Here is a 7,211-nt window from a genome sequence, read left to right as displayed (position 1 = left end):
AGCACTTTTATACTGCAGATCTGATGGAGGAATAAATTCCCACAGAAGTAGAAAGCAGAAGCTAATAGGCTTTTTCACAATGAAAGAATAGATCTGCTGACAAAGGCGTTTCCAGGGCATCAAAATAAACTGTATTTTCCGTGAAGACCACGAATCCCCCAGAGCTCCCTGGCCTCTGCAGCTGCCCAGCTGAGAGTGGCATTCCTGGGATGCTCAGGGCTGGCTCCAGAGCCCCATCACAGTCACTTCATGTGTCACCCACACAGAGAAGTCCTTGCATGGTGTGTCTTGGGTCAGTGATGTCCCTCCTGGGTTCTGGTCCCTCTGCTCACCCCCTGGACACTGCTCTCCGCTCCCAGCCAGCACAAGGGCATTGGCCCATCCTGCCAGAGCCCTGCTCCTGCTCCTCTCCATTGTGGAATTCCTTGGCAGCTGTCAGGCAAGCTCCCAGTGCCCTTTTCATTTCTCTTTTTGAAAAAAAAAAAAAAAAAGTGCCTTAATTTGCCTTTCCTATCAATTGATTTTCCAGTTAAAACCACTCTGTGCCTGCCCTTGCTTCCCACCCCACAGGAGAACCAACCCTCTCAAGGAAATGGCTTAGGAGACCAAAATTTACTGAAATCTTACATGCTCCAGTCCCCAAAGGAGCAGGGAGGGGGGAAGAGGAAATGATTTGTTCAATTAATTATAAATGTTTTAATTTAAATGGCTAATGTAGAAGACAGTCAGATAGAAACCAGCAAACCACTGAAGTGGTTTATGGGTCCTTAAAGAGCAGTAAATGCTTGCTCTGATCCTGCTACGATCACTCAAACGACTTTTCCTGCCCAATTCAGGGTAGGGTGCAGTGGGAGGCAGAGAGGGGGAGATTTCCTCTTGTATTTCACATCCCCCCCAGGCAAGCTGTGATAAACGTTTAACAATTCCTTTCTTTAGAGCCGGAGCTTGCCTTTGAAAAAACACAATGCTGCTGAGAGGTGCAAGGAAAAAAACAAAGAAGAAGAAGAAGAAATCTTCTGGGTCAAGGTCACCTCTTGCTGTAGGATCACTCCTACACCTACCAACCACATCCCTGTCATCCTCCTTGATATCCCAGCCAGCCCCAGAGCTCGGGGTTCCACGGTGAGGGATATTTCAGCTACATCTGTCTTTGTTCCCTGCCTGTGCTCCCTGTCTGCTGCACAGCACCAAAGCCCTCGGTACACAGCATTAATGAGCTGATTTACACAGGGAGAGCTCCAAGCTGTCCTTTTTCTTGTCAAAAACGCAGAAATGCAGAGTTATGAGGCTTCCTGGAGAGAGAAATGTTGCCTGAGAGGGAGAGATGGTGAATGGAAGTTGCTTGAGTGACTGAGGGAGAGGGAGCCCATGGCTCTGTGTGTGGCTAGAGCAGAACAGCCCCGAGAATTATGGAATGTCCCCCTGGAAGAGACCCGCAGGGCTCATCCAGTGCAGCTCCTGGCCCTGCACAGACACCCCAACAATCCCACCCTGTGCTCAAAAGCCTTGTCCAAACACCCCTGGAGCTCTGGCAGCCTCAGGGCTGTCACCACCGTGCCGGGATAGATTTGCCAAGCCCAGGGCCTTGCAGCCACCAGGATTCCCCTGCAGATTCCAGCTCTCACCCCTTCCTCTTGCAGCTCCTTGCAGTTCAAACCCACTGCTGCCGTCTCATTTCCCTCAGCCCTGTTTTCCCTGTGTCCCTGCTCCCTGCCTGCTCTGTGACTCCAGCACTGCCACTGCTCCTTTTTCCTTTCCTATTTGCTGGCAGAAAAGGAGCAGACAGCCTGGGAGAGGGTAAATTGGACATCAAATAAATGCATTTTCTTGGTTCTTTTTTCCTCTCTTTTCTCCAGACCATCCTGCCCTGAAAACTATTTTCCTGGAGTTCTCATTCTTGACCCCTAGAGCTCCAGAGATGTTACCTAAACTAAATAGCTTTGCTTTTCATGCTCCAGCAAAATCTCCCTCGCTTCCAGCACAACCCATCTCCTCCCAGGCCACAAAGAAACAGTTACAGCAGCAAAAGGCTTCTACACTCATAATTACAAGTCCTTGTAATGCACCACTGGGCTGAGAGAGAGTCAGTGCAAAGAAATTTGGATTTGAGGATTATAGAGGGGAGTTTTCTTGTTTTTATTAATTTTTTCAGCCTTTTTCCAGGAGGAAAAAACCCCAGAGGTGGTTCTAAAGTAGATTTCTCATTGACAGGGGCTGTTTTAGTGGTGTCAAAGCCCAGTTGGCTCCATTAGCATCGTCAGGAGGCGTTGAGGGCTCCAGCTCCCAGCACCACAGAGGGGAGGATTTCTGGGAAGGTCAAACCTCAACCCTGGCCTGAGAGCAGGAGCTGAGGGGCTGCCAGGGGACAGCAGAGCCTGTGCAAGTGACAGGGACCTGGGGCACAGGCATGTGGCAGCCATCTGGAGGGGTGGGCAGCAGTGTGGAGCCCAGCAGCGACCAGCACAGTGCCAGCACTCCACGCTCCTGCAGGGCAGGCAGGAGCAGCAGGAGCAGCAGAGAACAGGGCCGAGCTCTAACCTGCCTTGTTAGAAAGCAGAAAGTCTCCCACAAATGGATTTCCAATTTCCCATCCACCTGCTTAACCAAGACAGATTTCTTGCTTTTATAATTACTTTTTGGGTAGTTACAGGATCTGGTATCCAGGCAACTTGATGCCTCTTAAATCCTCTTGTAAATCTGTTTCTTTCTGTTGGTTTCTAGGTGTTGGGAAAACATCCACCAATCCCTCAAGGCAGACACAACTTTGTCCATGGCTCTTTCTCTTCCCTAAAGTCAGCTGGCAGGCACGATGCCCTGTCAGATTTTGGGGGGTTCAGGTCCTGTGTGGCAGCTCTTGGTCTCATTTCCAATCAAATAGTGGCCAAAAAAAGGCTGCAGTGCATCTTGGAAGGGGGTATCAAGTTTGGGGGTACCATGGGCAGAGCAGTGTGACAGATGAGCAATGCCATGGCTGACTCTCACAATTCAAAGGCAAATATCATGGATATGTGTGAGGAGAAGTTTTATAGATTGATGGTTGTGTTTTACCCCCCTCGTGTTGTTATCAGGGGGTGCCCTGGGTTTGGGATATTTGGGAGGATGGGATTGTTACCATGGCAACAGCTGACCCCCAATCAAGATTTTAAAAAGTGATCTCCACCACTGGGCAGGGAGGAGGAGTGGATGGACAGAACTTGGAGGGGCCAAAGGGTTAAAAGGTGAAAGCTCCACGGAGTGGGTGAGCACATGGGGGGAAAATCCTCTGCACTGTGATATTTTCTCTCTTCAGCCTTCTGTTGTGTTTTGATCAGGTTTAATAAACCCCTCTGAGGGAGCAGCATCTCTCTCACAGCAGGGCCCTCCCCAGGTGTGGCACTGCCTGAGGTGACCCCAGCCCGGTGTGGGATGTGGGGGGACACCAGAGCCCTTTGGGGGAAGGTGTGGCCCCCTCCACCCGGCCTCAGGCTGGGATTCTGTGCCGTGGGGGGCTCCCACAGCTGGTGGAGCACATTTCTCAGCAAGCTGGGCAGCTTCTCCTCCTGTTCTTGCTGCTGTGACCATAGAGCAGTCCCAGGCATCCCCAGGCAGAGATGTGTTCCCATGGCTTAGGTCCATGCTCTGTGGGTTGTTCAGGGACATGCTCAGGATCTCTTCATGTTGGGGGTGTTTGTGCCCATCTGGGTCAGGGCAGGCTGGAGATGCTGTAATTAAAGCACAGCCTCAGTTAATCACCCTGGACTGTCCATCAGGGGCCGGGGCAGGAGCGGGGCTGGCTGGCACATCCCCCAGCAGTGCAGGGCTGCTCTGACTTTGCCCTCCTCCCACTCATCTACACTTCCATGGACAAGTGAAGGAGGAGGGGAGCAGGGATGGCACAGGCTGCTGCTCCAGGCCCCAACAGGCTCCTCATTACCCTGCAGAGAGCACGGGGAAGTCAAGTCCCCTGCAAAGGTCACGCATCAACACGCGCTCCGAGCTCTGACCTCTGCTGGGGGAAGTGTAATTTAATTAACTCCTGCTTTGCTCTTCACCTGCTGCAGTCATCTGCACGTGGGTCACATCCTGGGGGCTGCTGGTCCCTCTGTCCTGCCTGCAGGCCTGGCAGCACTGTCCCTCTGTCCCCTTCCCCCCGGGCTGGGTGTCCTTCAACACGGAGACAGCGCTTGGGCTTGGAGCTGTCGCTTGTGGTCGTGGTGGCAACAATTAGAGCATCAGTCAATAAACTAATACTCTCATTTACAGTCATTAGGGACTGCAGATCCAAGCATCTGCTCCTGCTAATGAGTTTAAAAGTTGGCTAAATATGGCAGACCTGCTCTCGCAGAGAAGGAAGCAACAGGAGCTCGATGCGGAATTGGGCTCTGGTGAACATGACATCAATTTTAATTAGCAGCCATCTACAACTTCCCAACCAAACCAAAATAAGTGGTGAAGGGAGGGCGCTGGAGGCTGCTCAGGGCTCGTTTTGGGGTCCCACGTGGCTCTGCCAGGGGGAGGGAGCCCCAAGGGTGCCCTGCAGGCACCAGCCCAGCTTGTGCTCAGCGCTCCCCGGGCTGCGAGCGCAGCACTGCTCTGCTGTCACACAGATCTTTTAATCTGGTGAGGAATCATTCATTTCCACCTCCAGGCCTAACACAGGCTGCCAGGGGGATGCTGAAGTTTGAAAAGCCCTATCATAGATCTGTTGTAGCTCGGAGAGAAGGGAAAAAGCTTTTCCTCTAAATGACTGTAAATGTTTTTGGCTCGGAGATGCTGGCTCACAGGGGGCTGGCAATTTATGAGCTGGTGTTTGACCTCACTGGTGGGGACCTCCATCACCTGTCACCTCCCAAGGCCACCCTGGAATGGTTTGTGGGGGCAAGCAGCAGCCTCTTCACTCACACCTCTCAGGTTAGGTGGTGGGATTGCTCCATGTCCTGCCCATGGAGCATTAAACCTGGGCATGTTCGCTGGGATCCCTCCAGGCAGGGGACAAAACACTCCTCAGAGCCCAACCCATCATCCTCTCGGAGCAGCAGCACTATTTTCCCCATGGATCCATTCCTGCAGAACACCAGACATCATGTTTTTCAGGAATCTTGCGCTCCCCAGTGCGGGTTAAAAGCAGCAGCTAAAAGGAACCATTTGAAAAGTCCTTTTCCCTTTCCTTACACTCAGTGAGGCAGATTGAGGCATTAGCAGCAGCCAGGGATGTTTTAAGGCATGGCCTGCTCAATATAAAAGCAAGGTCCACACACAGGACTTGGCTTTCAGTGATGATTTTCTCTCCCTGGATGCCAAGTTGTGTTCCCACCTCGCTGCCTGATGTTGCACCCACTCCCAGCCTGGCATCAGGACCAGGTTATGGACAGCCCAGCTGAGTCATTTTATTTCAGCTCCTCAGAGGAAGTTCCGATGAGTTTAAAGAGGAAAAAAAAAGTCTGATTTTTCAAGTGGGTTTTTTTTTTCAAGAATCTACAGCTCCAGAAATGTTCTTTGAGTGAGGGTAGCTGTGGCACAGAGTGGGTGCCAGTGCTGTGCTGGGTGAGCACAGCTGGTGGGTGTAGAGCTGGAGGGATTTGTCTGAATTGCTTGGAAAGGCCAGGTTTGGTGGCTTTCCAGCCAGGGACACCCAAAGGGCATCCTTGACAGGGTGAATAACTGAGAACTGGCTTGGGGAGGCTGGGAAAGGGGAAAACCTCTTCCTCTGGAATAAGAGCTTGGCAAATTCAGAGCATGGTAGAGTTTGTGAGGAGGGGAGTGACCAGGAGGCTGGAAAGGGGAAAAACTCTTCCTCTGGAATAAGAGCTCAGCAGATACAGATACAGAGCAGAGTTTGTGAGGAGTAGAGTGACCAGGAGGCTGGAAAAAGAGAAGACCTTTTCCTCTGGAATAAGAACTCAGCAGATTTGGAGCATGGCAGAGTTTGTGAGGAGTAGAGTGACCAGGAGGCTGGAAAAGGGAAAAACCTCTTCCTCTGGAATAAGAGCTCAGCAGATACAGATACAGAGCAGAGTTTGTGAGGAAGGGAGTGACCAGGAGGCTGGAAAAAGAGAAGACCTTTTCCTCTGGAATAAGAGCTCAGCAGATTTGGAGCATGGCAGAGTTTGTGAGTAGAGTGACCAGGAGGCTGGAAAAGGGGAAAACCTCTTCCTCTGGAATAAGAGCTTGGCAGATTCAGAGCATGGCAGAGTTTGTGAGGAGGGGAGTGACCAAGAGCTGCTCAGGTGCTGCTTGGGGGGCCCCAGTGAGAAGCTGGACGTGCAGGAAGATGTGTCTGCTCCAGCTGGGGCTGGAATTTTGGGGGCTGTTGGTCAGCAGAGCCACTCCTGAGTGGCCTGGGAGAGCCCCAGGCAGGGAATGCTGCAGCAGCAGTGGGAGCTGGAAGCAGCAGCCCAGGCCCTGCAGCTTGCTGGAGGAAGATGAAATGCTGCCTCTGCAGCCAACGCTCTTGATGCTCTTTTTAATACATATATTAAAAGGGTGCTAATAAGCAAATCCGTCAGTTATGCAAATGAGTGGCAATTGCATCTTGAAGAGCATCCCACAGTTTAATTACATCATAATTGCAATGTAACACTTTAATTACCATATGCATCACGAAATCATGAGCACTGTTTCTAATCTCTTCACTAATATTTCAAATCAAACAGATTGCACAGGGCCTGGTGGTGCTGCCATCCTGCACAGGGAAACTGATGCCTTGGAGTGGCTACCAAAAACAGAGGATTGAGAGAATAAAAGTGGGTATTTATTGAAGGATTTCAATAGATACGCCTTGGGCAGTCAGAAGTCTCTGAGGAGCTACTCCCAAGATGAACAACTGTCACAAGTTTTTCATATTGCTATAGGTTTGGTCCATTTCTATATAGGGGTTAATATAGTCATAATAGAATAGACTAGAATATTCAATCATATTATCATTTAATAAAATTATATTAATGAACAATAATATAATAATGTAATATAATCATATTGAAAACTTAATATAATTTTTAATCCTCCAATTCTAGTTTTAGGTAACGAAGCCATTTACTCCAAGTTTGCCCCCTCTAATTCACTGTTGTTTATATCTCTTGGGGCATGAGACTGTAAGGTGTCCTTGAGTTTCAGGCCTAAATAAAAGCTAAATCCTAAGGCATCAAAACAACGGATTCATCCCATCCCCTGCAGGATGGAGGCTGGGAAGGGCTCCTCTGTGTCCCTGCCTGGCTGGGAGCAGATGGCTGCAG

Source organism: Motacilla alba, chromosome 23, assembly GCF_015832195.1.
Source record: "Motacilla alba alba isolate MOTALB_02 chromosome 23, Motacilla_alba_V1.0_pri, whole genome shotgun sequence".
Taxonomy (NCBI): Eukaryota; Metazoa; Chordata; class Aves; order Passeriformes; family Motacillidae; genus Motacilla; species Motacilla alba.
The sequence above is the reverse complement of the archived record's forward strand: the minus strand, read 5'-3'. Positions refer to the sequence as shown.